The following is a 22595-nucleotide window of genomic DNA, read 5'->3' as shown; positions in this document are numbered from 1 at the left end:
GATATGGACATGTGTTAAGCATGTGTGCATATGTGCATATAAAATGTGCATATAAAAAAATACAAATTTGTGTGTAAATACGTATATAATAAGTACAGCTATATAATATCTTTATAAAAAAAAATTCACAGCTTTTTACTAACGCAGAACGTTCTTTATATATAAAATCATGTAAAATATAATTGCGGAAGGTATCTTTTTATATAGCAAAATGTAATGCAAGAATCGAAAAATATAAAATTTATGTCAATTAACAATATATATGCACTTATATATTTAGATGGAAATGAATAACTTATTATACGATTTGCTTGACAAACTTGTAGTATAAGTATAATATAGGTATAATAATACATATTAATATTTAAATAATATCTGAAATTAAAAATTTATAAAACATATTATAATTCTTTAATATTTATATATACATTTATAATAACAATTTTATATATATATATATATATATATATATATATATATATGAATGATAAATTGTTCTTATAAATTTAATATGTATTATTAATATTTTAAATATATAGTATTAATTGTTTGAAACTCATGAGCTTTGTAAATTTCATATAATCTTTAATTTATAATAAATCACATGGCACAATTTTCTTATACACCTACATGTCTATTTCTTTATACTTCTTCTTACATATATTTAAAGAAATGTAACATATATACACTCGCGTGCATTCGTGCGAATATTTACACACGCACGCGCGCACTAATGCAAACAAATTATTTTGCGCCTACATGAGCAAATAGCGATATTTTTGAATAAAAAAGAAATTATAATCATGAATCATTTTTTTCTGTAATTTATAACAATACAGAAATTATCAAATTTAATTCACTTGATGTCACATAAAAGTCACTGCTTTTTGTTAGATTGCTATATTGATATATAGATTAATATGTATATTCGTGAATCGCTGCATACTATCCGATTTCAATCCGAGTTCAATCTTTGTATGTTCGTTTGAAAAACGGCGTTAATTACAAATTATTATTTAATAAATTTCTCTTTTCTAAAGCATCATAGAAATAATTCACATTTTAATTTATTTTTCATTAAGGAATATTGTGCTTCTTTAGTTCTGTTTGATTTAAGTTTAATTCCATGTCTCATATTTTATATTTATTCTTTTTTTCTTTTAACTGAAAAAAAATTTTATTTTCAGCTGTTTCTTTCTTTCTCTATTTGTTTATATTTTTGTCATGTGTTATGTTTAGATTCTACGTAAATTATTATTTCACATGCGCCATTAAATTGTTTTTATGTAAGTTTCACACAAACGAGTAGATGATTCTCTCTCAGCGTATATCCATGTTCTATGATAAGAAACATAGAGATATATTGTAAAACTAATTATTCGTTTGAATAGCATGACATTATAAGACAGTAAAATAATTATCGTTGTTACATTTTATCAAAGCAGGACCGCAAAAATCTATATAATCGTAGATAAAATATATTCGAGCTATGATTTATATTCTCTCCGCATATTGTAACGTTATAACTATAAAAAATAAATTGTGTTTTGATGATTATATCATGAAATATGTAGAGATATTCCTGTTAATAAATTTTCGCCTAAACATGCTATTTATATAACTTGTGTAACGGAATAATTTTTATGAAGAAATTTAAATGAATAGTATGCTTGAATGCAAACTATATAAAATCGTAATTGGAATTTCGCCCATATTGGATAATTTTGATAGGCATAATTCACGAGTTATATTTTTTATTACTTTTATTATATACTCTGCGTACGAATTTAGAAGTCCAAGAAATACGAGTAGATTAGGATATTGTGTGAAATGGAATCAGGTATGATACGATATACGTACATAAGGGGAACAAAATTCATCGGTATATTAAAATTTATCTCGTGCCCATCTCGGCGCTAGCAGAGAAACTTTCGATTTTTTGCTTCGGTCCACCTACTGGACTTCCAAGGATGAATCCATAATCTTGTGAAGGTCGGTGGGACTTTAGGAGAAACTATTTGCAACCTTTATCTCCCGCGATATCGACGACAACTAATGAATGTTAATGAAAAAAAAGATTGCCGGCACGGCAGAGATTAATTAAGAAAATGTAGAACGTTACGTACTTGAATAATCAATGGCCGAATCGATACATATCTTTTTTTGCTTCGCAGTGATATTTATAAACCTCATCCTCTTCCTTTCGCGGCAAAAACAAAATGAACTTATCTGTCTGCTAAAAATAACGATGGAATAAAGATGCTTTAAACGCGCGTGGTGAAAAATGCAAAAATGGAGGACGGAAGAAACAACTCTTTTGTAAGGACACTCTTCATATTATTAAATTCGAGAGATAAGCTCTGAAGAATTTGATGATCGTATATAAAACATATTTAATAGTTTTTTTTAAGAGATCTTATATTGATGCATGAAAGATATTTTCTAAGCAAAATCTTATTAATTTCTTCCTGTTTCCGAATTCTGTCTGTTCGAATATTGGAGTGAAGATAAAAACAGCGGAGCAAATTAGTAATGTAATTGATTCTAATAAGTGTCATTATTACGAGCAATTATGTTTAAGATACTTTTGATATTTTGTATGTATAAAAAAGCGTTTCTTTATATAAAGAGCCTTATAGGCATAAACGTGTCGCAAATGTTTGCCCCCACAGTGTATATGCGATCCATAGGCTGCGGAGACATGAAAGTGAGAGTCCGGTATTACTCTTCGACTGTTCGAAGGTTGAAAGATCAATAATCGGGTTTAAAATGCGTCGATACATATGTGTAATTATTTGATTGTATAATATATGAATATAATGTAGTTGAAAGCAAAATTGATTTAATTTCCATCGATTGTTATCGACTGTATCGAGATTTGCCGTCGTAATTTTTTAAACTTTGTTTTGATTTCATTTACCGTTCGATATAAAGTTAATGTGAAATGTGTTATATAATATAATTATAATATATCTATGTTTAACAGAATATCCATCAGGGTTTCTCTTTTTTAAAAAATAGATCTATTAGAGCATAAATATGTGGAAATTCTAAACAATCTGCAATAATACTTGAAATATATTCGTTCATGTGAAGTATTCATATTTTTATATTATTATATTATAAATTGAAAAGATATTATAAGAAAGATCTTACATACAGGGTGAGACATTTAAAATATTACAAGCCATTCTTGAAAGTACACATTATACCTATGAGAAATACAGAAAATTACATTTATTATATGTTTATAAACGTCTATAAATATCTAATAGCCATCTTTCCAACCTATCATTTCTCACTGGATAGCAAAAATTGTTTTAAGTAAAAGGTATTTCATTTAAAAGAAAAAAAAGCAATATATACATATTAGTCTGAGTTTGGGGTGTAAGTGCCAAAATATAAAGATCAATCTAGATTTTTTAAATGGAACTACTCTATTTTTTTTTATATAAATCGATTCGTCACAAATATTGGCATAAAAAGTTATAAAGATACAATGGCTAGAAATTGAAGTTTAAAAAATATTATATATTTTACTTTGACATTTTATTTAAATTTTATATAAATTGTGAAATACCATAAAATATTTATTTTTCCATTTTATTTTACTTTAATACTTTTATGTATAAAATAATAAAAGAAATAATAAAAGAATCAATTAGTAAATAAAATATATAATTGTTTTTTAAAAAAATATTTAAAAAAAATTTTGAAAGTTATTTTTAAAATAAATATAAATTTGTAACAAGCAAAGTATATATATATTGTATATATATTTTATTTTTTGTATATTGTATATATTTGTATTGTATATATATATTTTTTAAACAACTATGTATTCCATTAACAAAAAGAATTAAGTTGACCTTTATAAAATTTTAGCACTTACACCCAAGATTAAATTAATATCCTTATTATTTTCTCCTACAAATGAAATGGTTTTTATCTAAAACATTCTTTGTCATAATGCGTATTTTATGCAAAAATGGCTTGTAACATTTTAAATACCTCACCTTGTATAATACATTTAAAAAGATACTCTATAATACGAAGAGAATTATTTGGCACATTCAATCGCAACACATGTACATTGATTAAATTTAATGTGCTTTCTACATCTATAATTTGCGTGATGCGTTCGGTGATGCTTTTAGGCAGCGAGATATATGCTGCGCATCGTAGCGTTCGGCAGCATCGGAGATCGTGTTTGCAATCGTGAATTTGTATATATTGCCATTACGGATGAAATACACATACATCGCGGTTCCAGATCTTCGGATGATCAAACGCCGGTTACAGCGGCGAATAAACATGGTCATCGTGTGTAATCATAACTTGCACGTGCATACGTTCTGTACGACGTTGCCTATCATCGACAAACGGCGATCGGATTATGTATCTACGAGTAATCGCTGACAGGTGGCTAGGATAATCAGGGGACGGGAACTGTCGTTCACAAGAGTTTCTGTTATTAGTTCGCAACAGCAATAGAATAGAGTGTAATTGTACCCAAGAGGACTCAAAATTTCAAATTCTATTCTTACCTTAGCTACCGCATATATATATATATATATATATATATATATATATATATATATATATATATATATATATCGTGAGTTCCATAATATAGTCAAGTATTCAGTTGCCACACTTCGTCAAAATAGGACCATAAAAATCTATGTAATTGTAGATAAAAAATATGTTCGAGCTATGATAACATTACAATTATAATTGCAAAATATTAGATTATATGTTTTGATGATGATTGTATTATATAATGAAATATGTAGAGATATTCTCGTTAATAAATTTTCGCGTAAATATGCTGTTTAAATAATTTGTGTATGGTAATTATTTTTACGAAGAAATTTACATGAAAAGAATAGGTACTGCTTGAATGCAAACTATATAAAATCGTAGTTGGAATTTTGCTCATATTGGATAATTTTGAAAGACATTCACGAGTTATGTTTTTTATTATTATATTTATTATTTTTATCACATTTTTAAAAAATTTATATTATATTATTTTATTATTTTTATTATATAGCATGTGTATGAATTCAAAAATCCAAGAAATACGAGTAGAGTAGCTTATTGTGTCAAATGGAATCAGATACATGATCGATACGATATACGTATATGAGGAGAACAAAATTCATCGGTATATTAAAATTTATCTCGTGCCCATCTCGGCGCTAGCAGAGAAACTTTCGATTTTTTGCTTCGGTCCACCTACTGGACTTCCAAGGATGAATCCATAATCTTGTGAAGGTCGGTGGGACTTTAGGAGAAACTATTTGCAACCTTTATCTCCCGCGATATCGACGACAACTAATGAATGTTAATGAAAAAAAAGATTGCCGGCACGGCAGAGATTAATTAAGAAAATGTAGAACGTTACGTACTTGAATAATCAATGGCCGAATCGATACATATCTTTTTTTGCTTCGCAGTGATATTTATAAACCTCAGCCTCTTTCTTTCACGACGAAAGGAAAAAGAATTCATCTGTTTGCTAAAGATAACGATGGAATAAAGATACTTCAAACGCGCACGGTGAAAAATGTAAAAATGGAGAACGGAGGAAAGCACTCTTCTGTAAGAACACTCTTCATATTATTAAATTCGAGAGATAAGCTCTGAAGAATTTGATGATCGTATGTAAAACGTATTTAATAGTTTCTTCCAAATACAAGACCTTACATTACGAATGAAGGATGAATATTTTCTATATAAGCAAAATTATCTTATTAATTTCCTCCTCTTTTGGAATTCTCTCCGTTCGAATATTGTTGTGAAGAGAAAAAATACGAAGCAAATTAATAATGTAATTTGTTCTGATAAGTGTCATTATTTAAGCACGAGCAATTGTGCTTAACATAGTTTTTATATTTCGTATATATAAATCAGCAAAAAAGCATTTTTTCATATAAAGTGCTGTGTACAACACGCGTCGCAAATGTTTGCTCCCGCAAGTGTATGTGCGATCCATAGGCTACAGGGATTTGAAAGTGAGAATCCAGTATTACTTTATCCATGTTCCACTAAACTTGACCCAGTCTTTGTCTTATGATACGATATGGCATCTATACACAGTAAAAAATAAAATGTTAATTATAACATTTTTCACATGTCCCAGAAAATCTACTCTAAAATTTAAGATAAAATAACTCATTCGTCGTATGTTTCTTATTGACAAACTAAAAATGTTAAATAATTGACCAGATACTTTACATTTATTTATGTTAATGTGACTTTAAGTGTAATGTAGAAATAACATATAAATTAATTAAAAATTACATGAAAAAATAGTTACAATAACTCGTAAGAAATGTTGAGGACATTAACATAATAGTAATTATTTTAACTTAAATTATTTGTAATAGAAACATTTGACTTTAGTAAATTTGATTATTTTTGTCTGTTAAAGTTCAAGATTATTTGAAGAATCACTTTAACTTTTCTTAGAATGTTAAACTGACTTTGAGACATGTTGATTGTTTAAAATGATTATGTTCAAAATGCTCAAAATAATATTCCATTTCTAAGAGACATATACAAAGTATTAAGTTATAAAGGAGACATAAATGTAACACATGAAAACGTTATAAAAATAATAACATATAAGTTGCATGTTAATTTTACATTGAAGTATTAATCAAAATGAGGTAACACAAGAAAATTTTAACATATGGACGCACAATTTTTTACTGTGTAACATCGCGTACCTTTGCATTATCTTACCTCCTTCTTCACTGAAGCTTACCACGCATATGAATTACCTGCATTCAGCACAGATAACGTGATATATTCCTGCAGCTAGGTAACTAGGTCAAGATCATCCCGGAGACGAGATAATACAGTAGACACACGGAAGTCTTATTTCGTCACAGTCACAATCGTGCTAAAAAGTTATGTAATATATCCGCTACATTTATTGGGAGTTAATGATATTTATTGTTTTTAATTAGAATTTTTTGTTGGTATAATTTTATTAATAAAAAATTCTGGTAAATATATTCACCTTTATACGTATATGCTCCCCACCACTAATGATTTTGATTTTGACATATTGTCAAAGTTATGCCCCTAAGTAATATGTAAAATAAAATGCGTTTTAATTTCTTAGGGTTTTAATTATACTGGAGATAGGATTTTAATTGTCCTGCAATGATACTCGATGCGTTTTGTATTATAAAGATACTTCACGCATGATTACCAATTTTCTTATCGCTCTACAAATCTGAGATATTTAAATCGTACTATTAATTGTGCAAATGAGAGAAAGTTATTTTTTAATACGTAGATTAATATATTTTGTTAATATTATAAAAACAAGTTGAATGCTGGATCCTTCCTTACACTGTAACTCCTACCTATTAAATTACTTATTAAATACCTAATAAATACATATTAAATTACATTTTAATATTTGTCTATTTATTTTAACTTCTCTTAAGTTTTTTATTATATTAATTATATATTTTTTATTATATTATGTTAATAATGTATATCAATATGTACATTAGTATTGCATTAATTACTATTTGCTAATACATATAAATTAATACATGTATGTTAATGTGCAATATACATATATGTGATTTAATAGCGGATAATAATATAGTATAGATTACAATTTTAATATAATATATAATCATTATGAACGTTGTATATAATAAAATATTATATATGTAATTAATATTATAAAATACTGTACATATAATTAATATTTAAATATACTTGTATATAAATATTAACAAATTAGTGCGTTATATTAATATATGTTGTTAATATTTTAAATCCTATAAAAATTATTCTTTACGAATATGTTTTATTAATGTTCTATTAATGTTTTTAATTTAATAATAAATTATATGGCATAATTCTTGGAGCACGCTATCTCTATAATATTTTTATTCCATATTGTGAATAAAAAAACCTCTCTCAATTTAAATTTAAAAATCTTCTTCGTTATAAGAAAGACACGATTATTGATTTGATCGATTTGAGGGATTTCCTGTTGTTTTATTCATAAATCCACCAAGTAAATTTGAAAGAACTCATAAACAAAAATCTAAAAAATAATAGTTATTCATTATATTCTCTTATATATGATACTGTAATATTATATTCTAGTGTGAATAAGTTACGTTTTTTCATTAACTTGTTCAAAGACAATTTACCGATACAATCTCGTAATAATATAGTTTATAAAATTTCATTTGAATGTATATTGTAAATTATAAAAATTCTTAAATTTTTGGTAAAGGAATATACTACTTTTAAATAGTATAGAAAAATTCAAATATATATATTTATAGATATTTTTGTATTCTACGCGAGACGGTGGTCTCTTTTGCTTTAGATCGGCGCGAAATAGACGGGCCTGCTTTCTTACGGCGCTCGGCCACTAGTAGCACGCATTTGGAGTGGGAAAAACGATACCGTGCTTTGCTATTACATACCGTTTCTCGATCAAAACGTCTGTTATCGACCTCAGAAGTTGTGTGTTTACATGACACACATATTTATTACAATATCGCGTACCCCAAGTGTTGTTAGTCTTTGGAAGTTTCTCGAGATATTAAGAAGTCATAACTGTGCATATATATTTTTCTTATTACACTGATGATAATGGATAAAACATTGATTTATTGCGGCTAATTCTTATAAGAGGACATACATTTGCATACATTTTGCGATATATCTCAATATACAGAGTAAGTCGTTAATTAAAATTAAGTACATCTATATGTTTGTTTTATTTCCATTAAACTATTACTAGAGACAATGTTGTATTTAATTTGTCCGTTTGTTTTTTCCAATAAGAATGTTTTTACAGATATCTAAGAAAATAGTATCATGTTTGTAAAACGATTATTATGTAGCAGTTTAATAATCATCGTATCGATCTTTTCATACGATTACCAGATAACTAAACTATCCGAAGAAGGCACATACAGGCAATCATTCGATATATTAGCGAAACAATATGATATTATTTTTACATTATATGTTAAAGAGGATGCTTTTGTCGGCAACTGTAATATTAGTATTAAGATAATACATCCAATTCGAAGAATACAATTGTATTTAGACATAAAACGTATTATCGATACAACAGTGATTAATGATCCAATAAAATTTTTTGATGGAAAAAAGATTGTTTATGAACCGGTAAAACCGGCTGGGTATGATAATAGGAGGAACATTACCGAATATGTATTCTCGAATTATCTATTGGAGGGGGATTATATCATACAATTAAACTATAATATAACTGATGATATAGGCCTAAAAAAGTTTTATAAAAGAAATGAAGGACAATGGTAAGTAACTGTTCAATATTAAATATGTAGTAATTACAGGATGACACAATCTTGGTACAACATTCTATTTATTAAAAAATGTTTTCTAAGAAAAGACATTTATATAAACATGTGCCTATCTGAAAAGTTTTCATTCCTAATTATATATTACTTAAGATCTTATTGTTAGTAACAAATTTTGCAATTTATTATTATTATTATTATTATTATTATTAAAATGAATGTAAACTGCAAATAAAAATCAATTTAATTAAATCAGCAATAATGCACGTTTTATACAACATGGTATCATCAACAGTCGGATGAATTCAAATATTCCGGTAGTGTTTTGAATTGTTTTCAAAATCTAAATAATACAATTCTGAAAGATTTATGTTTATGTTTTCATAGAACTTGCTTATTTGAAATTCAAAATTTTGGCAAATATTTCATTTTTATACTAATACCAAACTTTAGGAAATCATTATTAATATTTAATGAAGCCTATTACCGAGGCGTTTATAACATAAAATTAATCTATAATATAGCTGATGACACAGATGTAAAAAATTGTTATAAAAGTTATAATAATTCGGAACGAAAACATTTCCAGACACATGAGTTTCGTATGAATTATTTGTGATGAAGTTTATATGAATTTTTTTGTTCATATATATATATTTCATAGAAGTCACTAACAAACTTTGATTAGATCCTGAATATTTACTCAATTTTGATAAACACTTTATATATAAAATTAAATATAAATATATAATATTAAGTATACATATAAGCTATATTTATGTTGTTTCATGTATTTAAACATGCACATACACGCACACATAGTACTATTTAGAAACTATTTTCGCTATAATATGTGAATAACTAAAAACATATATATGTGATTCATTTAACAAATTATCACTAAAATATGCAGTTTCTATAATATGTAAAATTATGTATCGAATGGTTAGGTTATATATCAATGTCAATAATCACATTATATTGATTAAAATGAATTAAAACAAATTATTATTCTAATATTGTGTAATATTGAAATTTATATATATACATATATACATATATATATATATATATATATATATATATATATATATATATACAGTGTTAGGAAAAAGTCTGGATACCCCCGAAAATTTTGGAAACTAAGGGTTATGGAGGAAAACTTCAAATACGAAAGTTATAGGATATCAAACGGAGCATCTCATGGTAACATTGACTTTGACCTTGACAGCGACCTTGAGGGTTGTTTCAAGGTGAAGTTGTTTTTTTCAAATGGAATCCCCCATTTTTATTGCATATTCTTATAGCTCATCTCGAGAGCTTTCCAAAACACTATAATTAAGTTAGTTTTTATTAAGTACTTTCCGAGTTATGAGGCTTGAAATAATTTCTTAATTTTACATAAACCGTAAAATATCTAGTAAAATATTCATTTTTCGATTATCTTACCTTAATACTTTTATGTACAAAATAATGAGAGGAATCAATTGTTGTAAAGAAAACATATAGTTGTTTCGAAAAAAAAAATGTGATTGTTAATTGCAAATTACATATTTTCTTTCGAAACAATTATGTGTTTTCTTTATACCAATTGATTCCTCTCATTATTTTGTACATAAAAGTATTAAGGTAAGATAATCGAAAAATGAATATTTTACTAGATATTTTATGGTTTATGTAAAATTAAGAAATGATTTCAAGCCTCATAACTCGGAAAGTACTTAATGAAAACTAACTTAATTATAGTGTTTTGGAAAGCTCTCGAGATAAGCTACAAGAATATGCAAAAGCATATAGGGTGTCCCATTTAAAAAGTTGGAGGTGACCTTCACATAACCTTGACAACGCTATTCGAGGTCATAATAATGTTGCTGTGTAATGCGCCACATAAAACCCTATAACTTTTGTATGAAACATTTTTTTTTTAAATGCGTATTTTTCGAAATATTAAGGGGTTTCCACACTTTTGCTAAACCCTGTATAATTAATATGTTAATTTATAGAATTATTTAATTATATTAAATTTGCAAGCACAAAATATTTTCAACAGTAATAAGCTCTCTATAAAACATTTTTCTAAATTTTCAGAGAAGCAGATGTTACCTACATTGAGAATGTCGATTCTGTTGCGAGTAAAATCAAAGTTGCTAACTTCATAGCCCATAAAGTAGTACAGGAATGTCTTTATTATGAAAATCCACTTTGGTCATCATCCTCTTGGTTAAATGAGGCTGTTGTCGCATTTCTTGGATTATATGTCATCGATAAGGTTAGCTTAAGCATTCTTTAGCGCAAAACTTGCTAACTTGCAAACAATATGATAAATATACAGGGTGTAACTGAAAAAGCGCCCACGGAGCAAATAGCTCAACTTAACTCAACAATTACCGCTTTATTAAGCATTATAGAAAAAAATGGTTCAGGACTTTTCGACTCAATTTTTAATCAGGAATAACGCTATTTGCTCCGTGGGCGCTTTTTCAGTTACACCTTGTAGATTTATCATATTGTTTGCAAGTGAGCAAGGTTTGAGTTAAATATAAAGATATAGATACATATATAATTTAAAAGCTCTTTATAATTTTAGCTTTATCATAGCGTATACATTTTTTTTTGCGAATTAGAATATTACGCGAAGATTCTATATTTAAAAAGAAAAATGATAATTTTTTTATAAATGCTAATTTATTAAGTAAGTTAGTAACACAAACGTACATAAAATAATATAAAATATTCTTACATTTTTGTGTTTCTTTTATTCGTCAAAGTCATTATTATATTACATTTGTTGGACATCTTTAAATTGTTATATAAAATAAAAGAGAAATTATCATTCAAATTGCATAAATTATATATAAAGTTATTATAAAGTTAAGTATATGTATACATATGGAAATTGTGTAATAAGATAATTTTGTTATATGATATATTATAAATAATTCTAGAAATACTTAATTTAAAAGTTATATCGTGTAACTATTTTTATTATCATTATTAATATTATTTTTGAATTATTTATTCTATATTCAAAAGAGAGAGAGAGAGAGAGTATAAATAACAAATTTTTTTTTATAGACGTAGAAAGTAGTGGTCCTTATGCATATTGCTACTATGTGTTAAATCTAATATTAATTAAAGTAAATACATTAAAATTATTTTCTAGGTTCTCCCAAATGCCCGAGTAATAGATTTGTTTGTGGTACAATTTCAACAGGAATCCCTTCATTTTGATACTGAATATAATACATCACTTTATAATACATCATTCTACAGTTCTTTCGAAAATCTCCTTTACATTAAAGGTATGATGTAATTAAAAATTTATTATGCGTAAATTTTTTAATATAATTGCTTAAAAAGTTAGGCAAAATAATAGACAAAAAATTTAACTTTATATACAGGGTGTTTCCGGACATTTGCGACAAACTTAAAGAGGTAATAGATCTTGATAAATGCAACAATTTTTGTTAAGCAACCCGTGTCCGGGAATGCCTCCTTAAGGCGCCAGGCGATGAATGCTCTTTGATTTCTATATGGTTCGATTAAAATTTAAAAAGTCACACGTTTTTTAAATTATATTTTGTTTATTTTATTACAATAAATGTTCAAAATGGCGATGTTCAAAATGTTCAACCTGCAAGCTCAATACAAACATTGCATCTACAGTGCATTGACTGATACACTTTTTGAAAAATTCCAGGATTATTGCGAATTGTATCGCATGCGTTCATAATTCTGTCAATGAGCTTATTTCGGGTATTAACAGGAGTTGTATACACTAAACTTTCGTAAACTGTGTAAATATTCATCGCAGCCTGGCGCCTTAAAGAGGCATCACCGGACACGGGTTCTTAACAAAAATTGTTCCATTTATCGAGATTTATCACCCCTTTAAGTTTTTCATAAATGTCCGGAAACACGCTGTATAATAATCTCATTTTATACATAATATTGGATCTTGGATGTAGGTGTCAAGGTTATGTGAAGGTCAACTTAGTTTTTTTAAATGATACTATCTTAATTTGTCTATATAAAACGATTCTTTATAATATTCCACATAAAGAGATATAAGGATAATATATCCAAAAATTGAGTAGCTTATAAGATATTTTATATTTTAAATACCACCAAACTCGTACTTAATTTTTGGTGAAATGGACATAAAGGACTGGTACTAACATGAATTCCAAAGTTTCTTCTTTTTTCTTTTTAGTCAGCTTAATTTATAATAAACTGACTTAATTTAAAATAATTTGTCTAATAATCTGGATTCCTTGTTGGAATTCAGAATATTAAACAGATTATTTGAAATTAAAATGAGAAGTAATCCATTTACTGCATTTATTAAGGTATTTAATCTATTACCGAGTGTATTTACATAATTGTACATAGATTATCGAGATCAATATTTCAATAAGACTCATTTAATAAACACTAATAGGTGTTTTTCAAACGTTTTATATTCATTTATTAGAAATAACATTTTTGTCTGAAGTTTTGTTTATAAAGTAAATAATTTCACATTTTTATTTATTTTTTACATCACGGAAAATCTATTTCTTATTCTACATATAGTCCAACTGTCTTCTATATTCATATATAATTTATTAATGTAAAAATATGCTTAAAATATTCTAAAAATATACTCATAATATACCAAGAAATATTCTGAATATATACTGAGTAGGTTTCTAAGGCAGACATAGGAACATTCTCCGTACATTCTCAAAATATTATAGTACGTATCTCGAATATTAATGGGATATACACAATCTACGTTTGTGATATACTGCGTATGTACTCAGGATTTACCTGTGCTGTATGGGAATGCACACAATAGTGAGAGGAATTAATTCAAATTAATAAAAGAAACATAATTGTTCTTAAAAAAATATGTAGCTGTAGCTGTACGTTCCATATTCCTCACATTATTCTGTGTATAAAGATATTGAGGTAAGATAATCGAAAAATAAGTATTTTATGAGATATTTTATAATTTATACAAAATTGTTAACATATAAAGTATAAAATATAAACCCCCATTTTTGGCTCTTACTCTTATAACCTTTACATGGAATATTGTGAGGAATCATTTTATGTAAACAAATTAGAGTAGAGTCTCATTTAAAAAAACTAAATTGATCTACACATGATCTTGACACCTACAACCAACTAATATATTCTCTAATATAATCCTCTTTCTCCTTCCAAATCCTACAATTTTTATTTGAAACATTTTTTTCCAAAAGTTATGTTTTCGAGTTATTACGGTATGAATGTTAGAGTGGGACACCTTGTATATATTTATAGCAGGTATATTTAACTATATACAGGATGTCAGGGCTATCTGTTGCTAAAAAGAAGCTCTTGTAGCTTACCTCGAAAGCTTTTCAAAACACTATAATACAATATTTTTTCATCGAGTACTTTTTGAGTTATGAGGCTTGAAATAATTTCTTAATTTTTACATAAATCATAAAATATCTAGTAAAATATTCATTTTTTTGATTATCTTACCTTAATACTTTTATGTACAAAATAATGAGAGAAATCAATTATATGTTTTCTTTACACCAATTGATTCCTCTCATTATTTTGTACATAAAAGTATTAAGATAAGATAATCGAAAAATGAATGTTTTACTAGATATTTTTTATGGTTTATCCGAGGGGGAAACCGCTGATCAAAATTATGTACACTAATGCCTACTAATGCCCAATTCCTGGGCATTACTGCTAAATTTTTTACTAATGCCTAGTAATGCCCACCAATGCCCAAGCAAGACTAATAGGCTGAGTTCAGCAGAAAAAGTAGCTTTGCAACTGTTATAAAATTTTTTATATGATTGATTTATTACATTTAGATCGATAAGAACTAAGGGCAAGAACGGCTAAGAATTTCGACAAGAATTAATCGTATTGAAGAATCTTACAACAGTTGCAAATAAGTTGCTTTTTCTGCTGAACACAGTCATAGTAAAACTGTATAAGTTAATATTTACCTTAATAGATTTACATAAATACACTTTATTTAAATCATCTAATATACAGGGTGTCCCATTTTAAATAATACGCTCAAATATCTCCGAAACAGTGCGTTAAATAAAAAAATATTTCAAACAAAAGTTGTATGGCTTGAAGGGGGCCATCAGATGGTGTCATTAATTTGACCTTAAATAGTTACTTAAAGGTCATTGTAATTGTAATTGTTAATTGCAAATTACATATTTTTTCTTCGAAACAACTATGTGTTTTCTTTACACCAATTGATTTCTCTTATTATTTTGTACATAAAAGTATTAAGGTAAGATAATCGAAAAATGAATATTTTACAAGATATTTTATGTAAAATTAAGAAATTATTTCAAGCCTTATAACTCAAAAAGCACTTGAGGGAAAAATACTTTATTATAGTGTTTTGGAAAGCCCTCGAGATAAGCTACAAGAATATGCAATAAAAAATAGGCGGTTCCATTTAAAAAATTGAGGGTGACCTTCACGTGACCTTCAAGTAACTATTTAAGGTCAAATTAATGACACCATTCGATGGCCCCCTTCAAGCCATACAACTTTTGTTTGAAACATTTTTTTATTTAACGCACCGTTTCGGAGATATTTTAGCGTATTATTTAAAATGGGACACCCTTATATCCAAATTTCGATGATGACGTAACAAAACGAGAAAAATAGTAGTGACAGCAGCGCTGAACCGGCGTTTACCGACCGGAATACTCAACGGATAACATTATAAGATATTTATACAATTTACCTAAAATTTAAAAACACGTTTTATTGAGTGTTGTAATTGTGACATAAAATTATTATTTGGAAAAAAAAACGTAATATTACTTTAATAACGTCCATAATACGCATTAATACTTCAATAAAACCTAATAATGCCCAAGTAATGCCCAGTAATGCCCAAGCAATGCCCAGTAATGTCCAAGCAATGCTCAGTAATGCCCAAGCAATGCCCACTAATGCCCAAGAAACGCCAGTAATTCCCAAACAATGCCCAATAAGTCTACCAATGCCTCAAATCTGTACACCGCAATGCCATCAGCGGTTTGCCCCTCGAGTTTATCTAAAAATTAAGAAATTATTTCAAGCCTCATAACTCAAAAAGTACTTAAAGAAAAGGTACTTAATTATAGTGTTTTGGAAAGCTCTCGAGATAAGCTACAAGAATATGCAATGAAAAATAGTAGGTTCCATTTAAGAAATTGAAGGTGACCTTTATGTGACCTTTAAATGACTATCCAAGGTCAAATTTTTGCCACCATCTTCTGTCCCCCTCGAAGTCAAGCAACTTTTATTTGAAACATTTTGTTGTACATTCAAAAATAAAAAAGTTATTGGGGTGGGTAACTTAAAATGGCTCACCCTGTATATATATATATACAGGGTGAACCATTTTAATTAACGCACGCAATTATTTCGGAAACAAAGCATTTTAGAGAAAAATGTTTCAGACAAAAGTTTTATGGTTCCGAGGGGGCCATAAGATGGTATCATTGGTTTGACCTTGAAGAGTTATTTGAAGGTCACATGAAGGTCGCCTTCAATTTCTTAAATGGAACCTATTATTTGTCATTGCAAATTCTTGTAGCTTATCTCGAGAGCTTCCCAAAACACTATAATTAAGTACCTTTTCGTTAAATACTTTTTGAGTTATGAGGCTTGAAATAATTTCTTAATTTTACATAAACCGTAAAATATCTTGTAAAATATTCATTTTTCGATTATCTTACCTTAATACTTTTACGTACAAAATAATGAGAGGAATCAACTGGTGTAAAGAAAACACATAGTTGTTTTAAAGAAAAAATATATAATTTGCAATTAACAATTCCATATTTTTTCTTAAAAACAACTATGTGTTTTCTTTACACCAATTGATTCCTCTCATTATTTTGTACATAAAAGTATTAAGATAAGATAATCCAAAAATGAATATTTTACAAGATATTTTACGGTTTATGTAAAATTAAGAAATTATTTCAAGCCTCATAACTCAAAAAGTACTTAACGAAAAGGTACTTAATTATAGTGTTTTGGAAAGCTCTCGAGATAAGCTACAAGAATATGCAATGACAAATAGTAGGTTCCATTTAAGAAATTGAAGGTGACCTTCATGTGACCTTCAAATAACTCTTCAAGGTCAAACCAATGATACCATCTTATGGCCCCCTCGAAACCATAAAACTTTTGTCTGAAACATTTTTCTCTAAAATGCTTTGTTTCCGAAATAATTGCGTGCGTTAATTAAAATGGCTCACCCTGTATATATATATATATATATATATATATATATATATATATATATATATATATATACATTTCTAAATATATCTAATTTGGTAAATAAAATAAACTTTATATATGTACACTACGTGTATATATATGTAATAAATTATTATTAATTGTATATATATATATATATATATATATATATATATATATATATATAATTAATAATAATTTACTACATATATATACACGTAGTGTACATATATAAAGTTTATTTTATTTACCAAATTAGATATATTTAGAAATAAACATTATAATAAAATAATCTTAAATATATTTAATATTTACGTATTAATATCTTTCTAAATTATTATATATACAGGTGTACCAGAATTCGCAGATGGGGAATGCACAACGTGATAGTTCGTGCCAAAAGAAACAACTTTTTCTTTTGGTAAAATTGCGTCTAAATATTATTTTTTTAATGAGATCAACTTTAAGGTAAATGAATGTGCGCTTTAGATTGCGCGCACAGCTTGCGCAGCGTTTGAACATATATGCTATTTTGTTTTTTTGTTAAAGGTTTTACCAGAACTATGCATGATAACTAAATATTTATTAAATATCTATTAAATATCTATTAAATAGCTATTTTCAAAACAATTTACTTAATGAAAGAACATTTTCCATTTGACATCACAGAAGCAATGACTGAAAATAAAATAAGTAGATTAGATAATGTGAATAATTGAATGATTGATGTGAATAATTTTGATCCAAAATTATTGTTCCAACGTTCTAAGAATTTTTTGGGTTCTAAAATAGATCAATAAATGTTTTAAAGCGTATGTTCAAAATGCAGACTTTCTTTTTGTATACACATGTTCGCTCTGCGGATAAGATTTTTTTGTATAGTTGGATCATTTCTGATGCGACGATTGCTATTGCACAAAGGAACTGTTCCTCTAAGTCTAATATGTGTGGATCAAAATTATTCACATGTTATCTAATCTACTTATTTTACTTTCAGTCATTGCAAGCTGTGCGCGCGCCGCCTCTGATTCATGCGTAATTTAAAGCACTTAGGCCCGATTATACCAATGTTATTTTAGCTTTAAGCGGGACTTAAATATATGTCTATCTTTATCCTTCTTTCTAAATAAATAAAGACAGACATATATTTAAGTTTCGCTTAAAGCTAAAATAACGTTGGTGCAACCGGGCCTTATTCGTTAGCTTAAAGTTGCTTTTATTAAAAAAGTAATATTCAGACGCAATTTTGCCAACAGGAAAAGTTGTTTCTTTTCTCACGAACTATTACGCCATGCATTCAGCATCCGCGAATTTTAATACACACTGTATAATTATAATTATTATTAATTTATAAGTATGATTACCTCATATTCTGATATAAATTATGTAAATGTAGGATTCAGTGTATTGCGTATGTTTCAACATACGGTTACTGAAGAAATATTTTGGGAGACTACCCGCACATATGTAAGGGATAAGTAAGTAATATACTATACTACTATAATTACTGTATTACAGAAAACTAAAATGATGAATGATTGATTATATATCATAAAAGCCTCAAATTTTATAGTTATTTTTATTTCAACTTACATCGTATCTTTCATACTTTATTATTAACCATACACAATTTCTTTTACCTTCAATGTCATTAAATATTCAAAATAAACTTTCAATTTACACATACACTTATCTTTTAAAAATAATCAAGTTAGGCTATTCCTAGTTAAATTATAGTTTAAACTGTAGCATATCAAATATTTATGGAAACTATAAATTATATGATTAATTACATAATTATTTATATAACTAATTAAATTAAATAAAAAGTATAATTAACGTAGCAAGTTTATATATATATTGTGGTAATATTATGGTAATTTTATATGTTGCTTACAATACTTTTTGATATTAAATGACACTTTGACAATAAATTTTGCACAAATTTAGCAAGCCTGCTGACTATTTTGGTGAAGTTATAAAGAACTTTTCGTCCACACTAATATCTACAAACAATTTGTCTTTTATGAGGCAAATAATTAATTATTGGGTAGAACAAAAATATTATCCTGTATTGAAAATAACACGAGAATATAGTTATCCTGTAGAACAGATACAGGTATCAATGCACAATTTAAATAAAGTGACGGATTATGACATACCTGTAACGTTTACTACACAGATCATGCATCATTATTTTCCTAATACTTTCAATAATATTTTTTTACCCTCTTTACTGATTTCGGGATTACGTTTGCCTTTTCAAGAGAATGGCTGGATACTATTTAACATACAACAAACTGGTAAATATGTAACAAATTTATCACACCTTATAATGTTTATAACATAATGGAAATTGGTAGAACTTTAGAAAAAGACTCCAGGGTCGAATCGTCTTGACCTTGACATATGTTGTCAAAGTCCTGAGTAACATTCGAAAGATTTTAGCTGTCGCTCGTTGTTTATTAAAAAGTTATTAACAAAAGCGTATATACAACATGTGACTATACGAATTCCCAAGCAATGTTGATTTGACTTCTAAGAAGGTTAAAGTTATTTTAACTTTCTATGTAAAGCAAGGTCCACCACACACCACCTCTGAGTCAGCGCGAAACAAGGTCTATTATTGTATGGTTCCACATGGGTTTGCAACTTTCCATGCGAAGCGAGGTCTATCTCACACCACCCCTAAGTCAGCGCGAAACGAAGTCTATATTGTATGGTTCCACATGGGTTTGCAACTTTCCATGCGAAGCAAGGTCCACCGCACATCACCTCTGAGTCAGCGCGAAACGAGGTCTATATTGTATGGTTCCACATGGATTTGCAACTTTTTATGCGAAACGAGGTCTACCCCACATTACTCCTGAGTCAGCGCGAAACAAGTTCTATTATTGTATGGTTCCACATGGGTTTGCAACTTTCCGTGCAAAGCGAGGAACCATAGACCTCGTTTCGCACTGATTCAGGGGTAGTGTGGGATAGATCTCGTTTCGCATAAAAAATTGCAAACCCACGTGCAACCGTGGTGTGAAGTGGACCTCGCTTTGCATAGAAAGTTAAAATAACCTTGACCTTCTTAGAAGTCAAATCAACATTGCTTAGGAATTCGTATAGTCGCATATTGCATATAATTCATGGAAATTCTTTTGTTAATAACTTTTTAATAAACAACGTGACGGCTAAAATCTTTTGAATGTTACTCAGGACAGTGACCTTGACAAAATATGTCAAGGCCAAGACGATTCGACCCTGGTGTCTTTTTCTAAAGTTTTACCAAAATGGTAAATAGTCACTGATTATAGCAGTTATAAGTACAACATTGTAATCACTAAAATTTCAATGAAAGAATTAGTAATATTGAATGTTTCAATCAGTAATATTAAATAATAATTTATCTATCTACATTTACTAAATATTTTATTTATATTTATTATATTAAAAGTATTATTTTATTTATATATTACATGCATATTGAACTTGTTATCTTAAATAGATTATTGGATCAAAATTAATGGATCATTTTCATTTATTTGCCGGACTGATTGATTTGTGTTCGACGTATAAAACCGATTTAATGTCTGAAGTTCCTCCGTTCAGATTGTATCAGAAATTAAATAAAAGTAATTTTTTAATTTTATCTTTCGCCCTTTGCAAATTTTAATTCTCATGATTAAAACTTAAATACGAAAGAGATAGCGCATCGTAGCGGTAAACGAACGAACTAGCGATTACTGGTTTTACAATGAATTTTACTTGCACTGATCATAATCAGTGAAATATAAGATGAAGTAACAAAAAATAAACGTTTCTAGTGAAGAGGATGCGAGAGAGTCAGTGAAATACTCTCTGATTCTGTTGTCAATTCTCTTATCAGAAATCTTATTTTACTGTTTAAATTAGTAATACTTTCATTGATTTACTTTTAAAGAGTACATTATCATTTGTAATAAAGATAAATACTACTTTTTGTATAATATTGAAAAAACAAAATTATTTATTTTTACAAATGTATAGTAAATTTAATAATACATCTTCTGTGTTAAATTTAAATATTTAATTCCAGAATTTTGTGAAATTTTTGAGTCTATAATGCATTTAAGTCTTCAATAAAATTGTGTTTGTTTTGATATTGTATATTATTAGGCATGGATATTTTAATTAGTTTAACTACAATAAAAACTTCCTTTATGTTTTGCTTAAATAGTTTTTTAAATGCACAATATAATTCTTTAAAATAAGATATAAGTTATATGCATGTATATATAAAAATAAGAATTTATTTTATCTAATTAATAAATTTATTATTTAATGATTTAATTAATTTATTTACCATGTTACAAACTATAGCAAATCAATTTTATTATCAATGTTATTATTTTGGTCATACATACATTTTGTATTAAATAGCATTATTAAATAGTATTTTGTGTGTGTGTGTATGTGTGTATGCATGCGTGTAAATTTCAAGTTACATGATTTTAAACCATTTATAATCCACCATAACACAAAGTATAATTAATGATTATAAAAAAGCTTTTTATAGTTTTAGATTACGTTTTTATGTGAATATATAGATAATAACAAATAATATTATATTATATAACGCAATTTCATCATTGTTTATATAATTAAAAAATTAGTTTAAATTTATATAAAATTTCTTGTACAACTATTATGCACTTTACGGACGACCTTACCGATTTCGATGATCTTGACATATGTTGTCAAGTTCACTCTCCTGAGTAAGTATCAAAAGGTTTTAAGTGTCGCTCGTCATTTATTAAAAAGTTATTAACAAAAAATGTTTTATGAATTATGTGCAATTTTTAGACATTATGTACGTTTTAAGAGTCAAGGTAAATTGTACATGCGTGGATACAGTATGTTCCGCCCCCCCCCCCTACGGCGGGGCCCAACTTTCGGAAGATATAACCTAACCTAAACCTATTTCTGATTTAAAACCAA

At 27.5% G+C, this 22595-nt stretch overlaps 1 pseudogene; it reads left to right on the top strand.

The window, feature by feature from the left end:
• Positions 1-22595, top strand: part of LOC145961840 (aminopeptidase N-like) — a 141754-nt pseudogene that overhangs the window by 113116 nt on the left and 6043 nt on the right.

The sequence above is a fragment of the Camponotus vicinus genome, unplaced genomic scaffold (assembly GCF_025532165.1).
Source record: "Camponotus vicinus isolate PSW18456_S1 unplaced genomic scaffold, iyCamVici1.0 SCAF_11, whole genome shotgun sequence".
NCBI classification, from domain to species: Eukaryota; Metazoa; Arthropoda; class Insecta; order Hymenoptera; family Formicidae; genus Camponotus; species Camponotus vicinus.
Note: the sequence above shows the minus strand (reverse complement) of the source record. Positions and strands in the feature narration are given on the sequence as shown.